The sequence below is a fragment of the Phyllobates terribilis genome, unplaced genomic scaffold, assembly GCF_046119375.1.
Source record: "Phyllobates terribilis strain yellow unplaced genomic scaffold, ASM4611937v1 Scaffold_4__5_contigs__length_816908805, whole genome shotgun sequence".
In the NCBI taxonomy this organism is placed as follows: Eukaryota; Metazoa; Chordata; class Amphibia; order Anura; family Dendrobatidae; genus Phyllobates; species Phyllobates terribilis.
The window spans coordinates 301,237,834-301,251,847 of record NW_027362764.1 but is presented as its reverse complement, the minus strand read 5'-3'; positions in this window follow the sequence as shown (position 1 = coordinate 301,251,847).

Genomic DNA, 14,014 nt, shown 5'->3' with positions numbered 1-14,014 from the left:
CACTGAGAAGCGCAGGCATGCTTGCGCTCTGCAGTGTCTGGCTGTGACGGCATCCAGATGAGCCGAGTTCATGTCCAATGAACTCGGCGCACCTCATGCACGTCACTGACAGCGTGGGAGAATTCTCCTGCACTCAGCACTTCAGCGTGAGAATTCTCCCACGCTGTCAGTGACGTACATGAGGTCAGCTGAGTTCATTGGACATGAATGAGCTCACCTCATGCACTTCACTGACAGCGTGGGAGAATTCTCACGCTGAAGTGCTGAGTGCAGGAGAATTCTCCCACGCTGTCAGTGACGTGCATGAGGTGCGCCGAGTTCATTGGACATGAACTCGTCTCATCTTTATGCCGTCACAGCCAGACACTGCAGAGCGCAAGCATGCCTGCGCTTCTCAGTGTCTGCGGGATGACAGGCTGGATGGCAGCGTTCTGCTGCGGTCCAGCCTGTCATCTCGATGTAGCAGAGCTGAAGCTGTCGTGGGAACCATGGAAAGGTAAGGATGATGTTGCTTTATTATTTTTCTTTTATTGCAGGAGATTGTTGGCTTCAGCTGGAATGGGCGTGATGGTAAGTATGGTTTAATTTAGAACAATAAAGGATTGTGTCTTTATTTCAATTAAAGGACTTTATTCTGGGTGTTTGTGTTTTCTTTTAACTTTGACTATGGGGTTAGTAATGGGGGTGTCTTATAGACGCCTCTCCATTACTAACCTGGGCTTGATGTCAGCTGGCATTATAAGCTGACATCAACCCCAGCCCTATTACCCCCTGCCACCGCTACAGGGCAGCATGGAAGAGCGAGGTTAAGTGCCAGAATTGGCGCATCCCATGAATGCGCCATTTCTGGGGCGGCTGACGGCTGGTGTTTCTAGCCTGGGAGGGGGCCAATATTCATGGCTCCCTTCCTGGGCTATTAATATCAGCCCCCAGCTGTCTGCCTAGCCTTTGCTAGCTATTAAATTAGGGGGGACCCCACGTCATTTTTTTGGGGGGGTCCCCCATTTTAATAGCTAGTAAAGGCTATGTATTCAGCTGGGGGCTCATATTAGTAGCCTGGGAAGCTCCGTGGGTATTACCCCCTTCCCAGGCTTCAAACATCTGCCCCAGCTGTCTGCTTAACCTCCGCTTGAGACTAAAATTAAGGGGAACCCCACGCCAATTTTTTTAATAATAAATCCTTTATTTTAATACTAAATGACAAGTACAGTAACCAACACTGTCACTGTACTTCATATATATGTGACTGACATGTTTCTATCTATCTAATCTATGTGTGAAGCTCTATTCTGTCTGTTATAAATTGTCGGGTACAGATGCTGAATTGCCGGCCGGCTTTTTTAAAGAGACGGTGCATGAAAACACTATTATTTTTTTTAATAAATCCTTTACACTAAATGACAAGTACAGTAAGCAACACTGTCACTGTACTTCATATATATGTGACTGACATGTTTCTATCTATCTAATCTATGTGTGAAGCTCTATTCTGTCTGTTATAAATTGTCGGGTACAGATGCTGAATTGCCGGCCGGCTTTTTTAAAGAGACAGTGCATGAAAACACTATTATATTTTTTAATAAATCCTTTACACTAAATGACAAGTACAGTAAGCAACACTGTCACTGTACTTCATATATATGTGACTGACATGTTTCTATCTATCTAATCTATGTGTGAGGCTCTATTCCTTCTTGTCTAAATTGTCGGGTACCGGTCTATGCCGCTGCTGAATTGCCGGCCGGCTTTTTTAAAGAAAGCGTCTTCTGAGCAGTTTGTCAGCTTTTGGACACCTTTGAAGGTGTTTTCTATGTGTTTCTATGTGTTTTTGTTTGCCTGCCATTGGTTTTAACGGTGTTCGACGGTGTTCTAAGGTGTTCGACGAACAGTTCGACGAACAGTTCCTCGAACATCCCGGTGTTCGACGAACCGAACCGAACCCGAACACTACGGGGGTGGCTCAACACTAGTGTCCACTGAGGACTGAGACACGACCAGACAGGAGCAGTACAGGAGAGTCCAAGCCTGTGTCGAAGACAGTCTCACTCGGGTGAGGGATAAACAAGAGGCACAATACAACAGAAGTGCACCAGCAGAACCCTTCACACCAGGAGAAGTGGTATTGAAAAGGAAGCGGAGGAACCACAAGCTTGATGACCAGTGGGAGAGAGAACCCTACACTGTGTTGAATTCAAGGTTTGACAACAGGAAGACGTGTTTGATCAGCAAAGATGGAGGGAGAACCACTGCAACAGTATCTCGGGACCACCTGAAGTTGTGTCCGTATCTGCTCAAACCCCAAGAAGAAGTGCCTCTCATCATCCAGGAGGAACCTGATGAAGCAGTAATTCATACTGACTTAGGCGACTTCCCGGCAGATTGGCCTCAAATAGGAGGAGCGGTAATCGTCCCAGTACTCCACTTCTTCCAACAACCAGAAAACTCCCCACAGCAAGTTGAACCTGCTAATACTGGAGAAGAGCCTGCTCAAGAAGGATCACCGGCGGGAGCGAGCAAGAAGGCCCAGCAAACGGTACACTTTCCAGTCGGTTAGGGAGGTCAAAACACACCAGCAGTCCATCTATATCTAGTATTGACCACATGGGAAATAGTGCAAACACTAGTGTCTCACGCATTCCGTTTCTGCGCAGATCAACCCGCACCACACAAGGTCAAACCCCTGCTAGACATAGAATCTAAAATAGAAGCAATGATTCATGTAGATAGTTACCCCTGGGATATTATGTATTATACTGCATATTGTATTCATGAGTGTATTTAACTTATATTTCTTCCCTTTGATTGGACAATCTAAGTGAAATGGACACTTTAACCCTAACCTGCTTATTCCTCATATATGAACACTGAGGCTGAGGACTTTGTGCAGCCCAAAGACTTTGTATTGTAAATATTTGCGCTCCCTGGAGTGCCCCTTTGAGCAACCTCTCCGGAAGAGACTTGGACTTTCTAGTTGCTCATTGCCAATTATTTATTGCATTGTATATATGTATTCATTACTAACTTGTTATGCAACGTTCAAGTGTCCTAACCTCCCATAAAGGGAAGCTTGTTATTGTTGTTATTACAAAATGTACTTCAGCCCGGGAGTGCTGAGTTCAACTTGTCGGGGAATGTGACGCCCTGCTGTGCATGGAGTCACAGACCCAAGGGGGGTGCATTTCAGTTTTTCTCCACAAGAGGCCCCCAGAGCATGCACACACCTCCACCCTACCTCAGAACCACCAGAGGGAGCCCTACATGGAGATATAAATAGGGATGGTGGAGCTAGGCATGAAAGAGACTCAGCAGGTTTCTGCGATGAGAGAACAGACTGGAGTCTGCTGCAGCCTGAGACAGAGAGACAGTGTGTCAGCAGGTTCTGCAAGCAGTCTAGCAGAGCAGAGGAGGAGACAGCTTGGAGCATTGCCGACGCTCTAGAGAGTGGCAGAAGAGGCAGCCAGTTAACTGCCAGTGTGTATAGCCTAGTGAGCGCCCAGAGTAGGCCGAAGGCTAGTGGAACAGTAGTGTTGGGGACAGAGGAGCTTCATAAGCTCACCCCAGAAATATACCGGACACCGGCTCTGAGTCTGCAGAGCAGTATACCCTCTGTTGAAAACAGCCGGATCTTTCCTGGAAGACTTCAGGTCTCAGGATAGCCCAGGAGCTGACACGTAGCAGGACCAGGAGGCACGGAGGCTCCGCCATACCAGGAGCGTGCTCTTCAGTAAAAGGCCCTAACACCAAGTCAGCCGGCGCATCACAAGGACTAAGTTGGGCCTAGTTTCAGACGGGCCATAAACTACACGAAGCGGCAAGGATACAGGAGGCCCTATACCTGCTCACTGGGGAGAGACCTGCAGTGCACCCCTCACCCTACAGTGCTCTGGGCGGTACCACAACTCCACCAGTAAAAAGGTACTGAAGCCAAACGTGAGTGTGTCTCCCATTTTTCCTTGGGCCCGGATGGGTCACTGCCATATCGTGCACCTTACCAAACACCGCTGCCCTGAGGCCTAGCTCCACCTGTGGGGAGCTACACCATCATAGCTGCCGTAACACCGGCCTCAGTGGACTGCCGCAGCGCTGGTGGTCCTCACCAGACACCACAGGTGGCGTCACGAAGACCTCAGGGTACGGGCCCGGGAGCCGACCACCGCGACATCCCCCAAGACCAGGCATTAAGGCCCGGGCGCCGAGTAGTCCCCATCCCCTGGGCGCTACAGTGGATCCCGGGCGAAAGAGTCTCAGTGGACCCCGTTAGCACATACCACCATTCATGATGCACAGATATGGCAGAGAAATTTCGGTATAGTACACAGGGCCCAGGCTGTCCCCTCATCCTTCATACTGTATATGCAGACATGCACACACAGTACGCAGACATGCACACACACAGTATGCAGACATGCACACACACAGAACACAGACATGCACGAGCACACACACAGTACGCAGACATGCACACACACAGAACGCAGACATGCACGAGCACACACACAGTATGAAGATATGCACGCATACACAAAGTATGCAAACACGCACGCACACACAAAGTATGCAGACACGCACGCATACACACAGTAAGCAGACATGCGCGCGCACACACAGTATGCAGACATGCGCGCGCACACAATATGCAGACATGCGCGCACACGGTACGCAGATGTGCGATCACACACGGTACGCAGACATGCGATCACACACAGTACGCTGACATGCGAGCACACACACAGTACACAGACAGGCACACACACACGGTATGCAGACATGTGATCACACACACAGTATGCAGACATGCGATCACACACACAGTACACAGACATGCGATCACACGCACAGTATGCAGACATACAATCACACATGGTACACAGACATGCGATCACACATAGTACGCAGACATGCGATCACACACACACGGTATGCAGACATGCCATCACACACACGGTACGCAGACATGTGATCACACACGGTAGGCAGACATGTGATCACACACAAACGGTACGCAGACATGCTTTCACACACACGCGGTATGCAGACATATGATCACACACATACACGATATACAGACATGCGATCACACACACACGGTATGCAGACATGCCATCACACACACGGTACGCAGACATGTGATCACACATGGTAGGCAGACATGTGATCACACACAAACGGTATGCAGACATGCTTTCATACACACGCGGTATGCAGACATGTGATCACACACACACGGTATGCAGACATGCAATCACACACACGGTACACAGACATGCAATCGCATACACAGTACACAGACATGCGATCACACACACAGTATGCAGACATGCGCGCACACGGTACGCAGATGTGCGATCACACACGGTACGCAGACATGTGATCACACACAGTACGCAGACATGAAATCACACACACAGTATGCAGACATGCGATCACACACACAGTATGCAGACATGCGCGCACACGGTACGCAGATGTGCGATCACACACGGTACGCAGACATGTGATCACACACAGTACGCAGACATGCAATCACACACACAGTATGCAGACATGCGATCACACACACAGTATGCAGACATACAATCACACATGGTACACAGACATGCGATAACACATGGTACGCAGACATGCCATCACACACACACGGTATGCAGACATGCCATCACACACACGGTACGCAGACATGTGATCACACATGGTAGGCAGACATGTGATCACACACACACGGTACACAGACATGCAATCACATACACAGTACCCAGACATGCGATCACACACACAGTACGCAGATATGTACGTGCACACACATGCACATGTGTCACCCCAGGCCTGGATGCCACAAACTTGTAAGGCTGTGTCTGAGAGCAGGAGGGAGGTTCTCTGGTCATGGACCATTTGCATGCAGCACCTCCTGTCCCAGGCCAGTAGGGGGAGCAGGCTGCCCCTATAAAAACTGATACTGAGGGCAGGGTTAGGGAGACCAGGACCCGCTTCTGAAGCATCCAGAAGGGTTCCCAGAAGAGAGGGACAGGTCAGCCACAGCTGAGGAGTCCAGGAGGCAAAGGAGGAGCAGAAAGCCAGGGACAGAGGTGACGAGAGCCGGTCCTGGCGGAGAGAGAGATTACACAACCGGACATTGGGGTCCGAGGCTGTCAGGGTTGCAGGTCCTGCAGCAGAAAACCAACCCGCAAGGGATTTCAGGTCCCTCGGCCAAGAAGCCTGGAGGCTCCACCACACAGAAGGACCGGTACAGCAAGGAGGAGCTACAGGTACCTAAGGCCCGAGTCGCAAGCCATACAGGCGTAGTACACGGCAAGCTTAGGAACGTGGGCTATCATACCACTAAAGGGGGAGATAGTCAGCAAGGGCAGAGAGAGAGAACGGTAGGCCTACCCACTCACCCTGACCAGCGGAGCTCGCCCGAATGCCCTCAGACACCCAGGTCCATTCCTACCCTGGACTGCATTCTTGGACTCTGTGTGGTTACTGCTGCGCCTGCACCATCACCCCCAGCATCCTATTACCTGCCCGGAGGCTACACTCCTCCCGTGGGGAGTCGTACTATTCCCTGCTGCATCCCCAACACCAGCCTCAGCGGTCTGCCTTGCAGCGGCGGTCCTCCCTGACCGCAATTTTGGGGTGGCGTAGTCGGACATTACCTACAGCACATCATAGACTACCACTGGTCTGACCACCCTGAGCCACGGGACCGGGTCGCCACTACTACTCCCAGCATTGCCCTGAAGTCCGGTCTCGAGTGCCCCACGGCCCAGGGGGTGAGTCACACACACAGTACGCAGACATGCACACACACAAACACATACACAGATATGTACACATACAGACATACACACATATTTGAACACATTCTTAAAAACACATAAAACAGACATAAATATATATACACACACACAAGACACATTAGAGATTTATTTAAAATGGGGATTGGGGAATCTGGCGACAAGCCTCACTTACCTGCCCCTGGCTTGTCTCCCGTTCAGCTGTGCAGGGCCGTCGGCATGTCTGATGGCCATCACAGACATGGCCCTGGACCATCAGGGGGGCTCGTTCACTGTCGGGGCCCAGGACCATCAGGGGGGCCTCCTCACTGTCAGGTCCCCTGGACCATCAGGGGGGCCCCCTCACTGTCGAGGCCTTGAACCATCAGGGGGGCCCCCTCCCTGTTGGGGCCCTGGACCATCAGGGTGGTCCCCTCACCGTCAAGGCCCTGGACCATCAGGGGGGTCCCCTCACCGTCTGTGTCGGGGCCACTCCTCCAGCATCTGTACAGCCAGGACCTCACTCCGGCGCTGCAGCTTGTCTGCCGGCACTTCCCCAGACATAGCCGCGCTGTGTGTGGCTGTGTCTGCTAGTAATGATGCGGCAGGGGCATGTCATTACTACCATACACAGCCACATAGCAAGCAGCTATGTCTGAGGAAGTGCCGGCAATCTAGTTGCAGCCTGCAGCGCCGGCGGATCAGGGGGGCAGGAGTAGGGGGGAGCCTATGCAAGGGTGGCAGGAACCCCGATGCAGGGACACGGTGCAGGCAACTGCTATGGGGCCCCCCGGCTCACGGGCCCCATAGCAGTCGCATGGCCTGCCGCCATTGGCGGTACGCCACTGATCTTTGGGATTTTTTAACAATTCGTTCAGGAGAGCATTTGTGAGATCTGATACTGATGTTGGATGACAGAGCCTGATTCTCAGACTCCTTTTTAGTTCATTGCATAGGTGTTCAATAAGGTCCGTTGAGACCAGTTCAGTGCTTAATCACCAAACTTAACAAGCCATGCTTTTTTTGGACTTTGCTTTGTCACTAAGGCATAGTTATGCTGGAACCAAAAAGGAAAGCACACAAACTGTTCTCACATTAAGACTTACCTACATTGGAACTAGGAGGTCTAGACCAATCCCTGAACACCAGCCCCATATCATTATCCCTCCTCCACTAAATTTTACAGTTGGCACAATGCAGTCAGGAACATAATGTTCTACTGGCTTTCGCCAAGCTCAAATGCATCCATCAGGGTGCCAGATAGAGCAGTGTGATTTGTGACTTCACAAAACCAGTTTGAACTGCTCCAGAATTCTTAGAATTGTTCTTGGTGATGTAAGGCTTGAATTCAGCTGCTTGGCCGTGGGATCCCATGCCATGAGGCTTGCAGAGCATAGTTTTTGTACTGCTTTTAAAGGGAAACTGTCAGCAGGTTTTTGCTACCTCATCTAAGAGCAGCCTGATGTATGCAAAGCTGAATCCAATAATGTATCACTTAGATTACTGGGTGCAGCCGTTCAGAGGTTTTAAATTTAGCAATTAAGCAGAGCTGAGGAAGCTAACCCCACCCACACCAGGCTCTCTATGTACAAACTTCATAGACAGTGAGGTGCTCATCACAGGAGAGGGCGTGTGGGGGCCAGGGCTCACACACCAGCTAGTCACAGCCATGATAAGCTACTGGTGCTTAAACAATCATTGTAAGCAAACAAAGTCTTGTGGCTTGAGAAGAGGCATGGCTGAAATCTGTGTTTTAACCCCTACCTCATGGTGTCTACATATTGCATACTAAAAACTTGCTGACAGATTCCCTTTAATGACAGAGGAAGTTTGAAACTCTACATTCATTAAATCAGTATTTGTGACTGATACAATATTTGCCTCAACATTTGGCAGCCCAGTTCTTTAACTTTACATGGCCTGCCACTTTGAGCTCGAATTCCTGAGGTTCCTAAACACATCTATTTTTTAATAATACCTCTCATTAATGATGGTGGATCATTTATGAGAGAAGATATTTCGCGAACTAACTTGTTGCATTGGTACCATGCTTGAATTTAGTGGGTTCTTTAAAATGAGCCATTCTTTCAACATTAGTAAAGGTAGGCTGCATGGTTGAATGTTTGATTGTATATATCTATGGTAAGGGGTCTCAATGAAAATCCTCAATTAAATGATTAAGATGTGTCCTGATATTTTTTTTCCATATAGTGAATTTCTGTAAATTTTTCAAATATTTAATTTGGCTTTGCAATTTTAACAAGACAAAACAAATCTTAAGCTTGAAACAACAAGTACAGAATGAAGATTGGTAAACAATGGTGCTTATGATCATTTTAATAATGCAAAAAAATTATCCTGGATTGGGCGCCTTTTATCTATATTGAATGTTATGTTGAAAGTCCTGTATGAGGACACTTTTCTGAGAATTGCAACCTGAAATTAACCTAGAGTCAGTAGCATAATTACCGTCTGATGGGCCCTGTTGCAAAATTAGGACCTTTGCCCCCTCAGCATGTTCATCGGACATATGGGCCCTTCTAGATCCTGTGAAGACTTATGTGTTTGCCCTCTCGCTGTCACGCAGGGTGAGGGAAGGAACAAGTGTACAACGAGTTATAATCTCCTCCATCCTGGGCTTTTCCTGGTTTAATTTCCCACAACCTGGGCCCCTTGCATGAATAAAGACATACATAATGCCTCCATCCTGGGTCCCTTCCTGGTATAATGTCTCCATTTCCTTGCATAATGTCTCCCATCCTGGGCCCCTTTCTGGTATAATGTCTCACTTTCCTAGTATAATGCCATAGATTCTGGCCCCTTTCTGATATAATGTCCCCAATTCTGGTCGCCTTTCAGTAATGTATGTCCACCATCCTGAAATAATGTGGCCCTTCCTGGACTTCTTCCAGTAACAATGTCCGTGTTCTGTGGCTCTTCTCCAACAAATATAAAAAAATGAATGATTTTACTGACCTTCCCCCATTCTCACGACATGTGGCGTCCTCTTCCATAGCCAGGACAGAAGTCAGCAGCTGACTTCAGAGGGCAGAAGATGACGTCACTGCCATGCACCGCCAGTTGATTTGATCACTGACGTTAGCTGTCGGCGTCTGATTGTCCTCGAATGAACATCCAGGTAAAATAGCTACTGGCATTGGCAGGCCCTCCTTCTGCATGGACCTGGTCACAGTTGCGCTCTCTGCGATCGTTACGCTCCTGCCTAGAGTAAAGTGTTTCCTCCATACTGGTATGAATAATTGCTAAACAGCTTCTTTGGCTTGCATAAAACAAGTTTAGCATTTAACAATTTCATTGTGAGACAATAGACTTTTAAAAAAGCTCTTGAGAGGGACAGAGGTGCACACAAAATAGGGCAATACTGTCTGATGAAAGAAAAGTGAAAATGATGGTAGTGCTCACCATCACTTGGCTTTTAAACCTTGAGAAAGGCGCCACTCCGGCGCAGAAAACGTGCTGGTATTAATAAAAAATTATTTGAAATCCCAAGGCTCTTCATTGCCGCAGCGCAGCCCTCCTAAATGTGCAGGTTTCCATTTTTGCTACAATAGACCTTTAGGCAGGTCAGTAAAAGTTAAAAAAGAACAAGGATTACATTGCTTTTCCTACTTTCATATACAATGCATTGTGCAAGTATTTGGTCCCCTTGAACTTTTCTACCTTTTGCCATATTTCTGGCTTCAAACATAAAGATATAAAATTCAAATTTTTTTGGGAAGAATCAACAACAAGTGGGACACAATCTTGAAGTGGAACGAACTTCATTGGATATTTTAAACTTTTTAATAAAAATAAAAAATGAAATGTGGGGCGTGCAATATTATTCAGCCCCTTTACTTTCAGTGCAGCAAACTCACTCCAGAAGTTCAGTGAGGATCTCTGAATGATCCAATGTTGTCCTAAATGACTGGTAATGATAAATAGAATCCACCTGTGTGTAATCAAGACTCCATATAAATGCACCTGCTCTGTGATAGTCTCAGGGTTCTGTTTCAAGTGCAGAGAGCATCATGAAGACCAAGGAACACACCAGGCAGGTCCGAGATACTGTTGTGTCAAAGTTTAAAGCCGGATTTGGATACAAAAAGAATTCTCAAGTTTTAAACATCTCAAGAAGCACTGTGCAAGCGATCATATTGAAATGGAAGGAGTATCAGACCACTGCAAATCTACCAAGACCCGGCCATCCCTCTAAACTTTCATCTCGAACAAGGAGAAGACTGATTAGAGATGCAGCCAAAAGGCCCATGATCACTCTGGATGAACTGCAGAGATCTACAGCTGAGGTGAGAGAGTCTGTCCATAGGACAACAATCAGTCGTACACTGCACAAATCTGGCCTTTATGGAAGAGTGCCAAGAAGAAAGCCATTTCTCAAAGATATCCATAAAAAGTCTCATTTGAAGTTTGCCACAAGCCACCTGGGAGACACACCAAACATGTGGAATAAGGTGCTCTGGTCAGATGAAACCAAAATCAAACTTTTTGGCCACTATGCAAAACAATATGTTTGGCGTAAAAGAAACACAGCTCATCACCCTCAAAACACCATCCCCACTGTCAAACATGGTGGTGGCAGCATCATGGTTTGGGCCTGCTTTTCTTCAACAGGGACAGGGAAGATGGTTAAAATTGATGGGAAGATGGATGGAGCCAAATACAGGACCATTCTGGAAGAAAACCTGTTGGAGTCTGCAAAAGACCTGAGACTGGGACCGAGATTTATCTTCCAACAAAACAATGATCCCAAACATAAAGAAAATCTACAATGGAATGTTTCAAAAATAAATGTATCCAGGTGTTAGAATTGGCAAGTCAAAGTCCAGACCTGAATCCAATCGAGAATCTGTGGAAAGAGCAAAAAACTGCTGTTCACAAACGTCCTCCACCCAACCTCAATGAGCTTGAGCTGTTTTGCAAGGAAGAATGGGCAAGAATTTCAGCCTCTCGATTTGCAAAACTGATAGAGACATACCCCAAGCGACTTGCATCTGTAATCGCAGCAAAAGGTGGCGCTACAAAGTATTAACTGAAGGGGGCCGAATAATATTTCAAGCCCCACTTTTCAGTTTTTAATTTGTTAAAAAAGTTTAAAATATCCAATAAATTTTGTTTGACTTCACGATTGTGTCCTACTTGTTGATTCTTGCCCCAAAAAAAAAATGTATATCTTTATGTTGGAAGCCAGAAATGTGGCAAAAGGTAGTAAAGCTCAAGGGGGCCAAATACTTTCACAATGCACTGTATATGCAACATTGAATAAACCTGCCAACGTCATCATTATTTTTCTGAATGTAGTCATTTCATAACTATTTGTATACAGTATTTGTGGATTATGTACAAAAAATAAAAATCTTCTGATGTGGTGATACAGTAGAAGTGTGTTCTGTATTTTTATAAAATTCCAGATTTTTTTTTATATGTTAAGTATACAGATTTATATTTTAAGTATCTTTTCATAGTTTCACTAACAGTCAGTTTAGATACTTTTATCTCAACAGCTTTGATGTTTTTCTATTCTAACTTTGGGTATATATCATTTGTCCTCTAATAATTTTGAAAGCATACCCAATAAAAATAAATAGCTAAATAGAGAACTATTCATTTGAATGTTCAGAAATGTTCTTAAAGACAAAAGATCTTCCCAGAAGTACCGCCCAAAATAGTCTGTTTTAGATGTACCTAACGAAATTTATTAAGTTCCTCCCACCACATGTATGCCTCGCCAATTCCCTCTGCTTGGATTGACAGCGCTCACTTCACAGGAGCAAGCATTGTATGCAGTGAAATCTCCTGTGAAGTGTGCACTGTCAAGTCAAGGGAGAAGGAGGTAGCAAGGCATGTGAAGACAGTGGGAGTAACCATGTATTAAAGCTTGGGAATTTAAGATGCACTGAGAACCTTATTAGCATACTGGATTAAATATTGTTTTCTGTGCAATGGAGAGAAAGAATACTAAATGAAGGGTATGATTTGTATGGAGGTTAAGTCCCCTAAATGGCTATCTGGTTAGTTTAAAATATGTTTTTGGGTGATAGCTTCCCAATAAACATGCAAAATACTTTGTAACAGTTTTTCTCCATTAATTACACTGCCTTCTTCATTGCTCCAGCACTGCTGCTATTTTATCCAGCTAGCAATTTGGCTTTGTTGCCTTTTAGTTCCCTGACATGGACTTGGACTGTGCCTTTCTTTTCTCCTTTTGAATTTTTTTCTCGTAATTGAGCTTCAGGTTTACTCTCTGGTTGTCAATCAATGACTAATACATTTTGTTGAAGAATAAGAGGATCCTTTAAGGCTCCCTCACACATTAGAGTAACATGGGCATATCAATATCAGGGGACTTGGCTGATAGTCTAAGACAGTGATGTCGAACCTTTTAGAGACCAAGTGCCAAACCCAACCCAAAACCCACTTATTTATCGCCAAGTGCCAACACGATAATTTAACCTGAATACTGAGGTTTTAATTTAGAAAAAACACAGACGGGGGCAGCAGAGAGCAGGCGGGAGCAGCAGAGAGCAGGCGGGAGCAGAGAGCAGCCACAGACAGGAGCAGTGGTACCAGACTGCAGATATAAAGGAATATGCTCCCCCATCCTGGTATATGCCCCCCCCCACATCCTGGTATATGCACCCACATCCTTGTATATGCCCTTCATCCTGGTATATGTCCCTCATCCTGGAATATATGCCCCCCCATCCTGGTATATGCCCCCCCATCCTGGTATATGCCCCCCATCCTGGTATATGCCCCCATCCTGGTATACATGCCCCCATCCATGTATATGCTCCACCATCCTTGTATATGCTTCCCCATTCTTGTATATGCTTCCCCATCCTTGTATATGATTAGCTATCCTTGTATATGCTTCCCCATCCTTGTATATGCTCCCCCCGTCCTTATATATGCTCCACCCATCCTGGTATATGCTCCCCAATTCTGGTATATCCTCCATCCTTGTATATGCTCCCTCATCCTTGAATATTCTCCCCCTATCCTGGTATATCCCCCCCATCCTTGTATATTCTTCCCCCATCCTTGTATATTCTCCCCCCATCCTTATATATGCTCCACCCATCCTGGTATATGCTCCCCAATTCTGGTATATCCTCCATCCTTGTATATGCTCCCTCATCCTTGAATATTCTCCCCCTATCCTGGTATATCCCCCATCCTTGTAAATGCTCCTCATCCTTATACATGCCTCCCATCCTAAT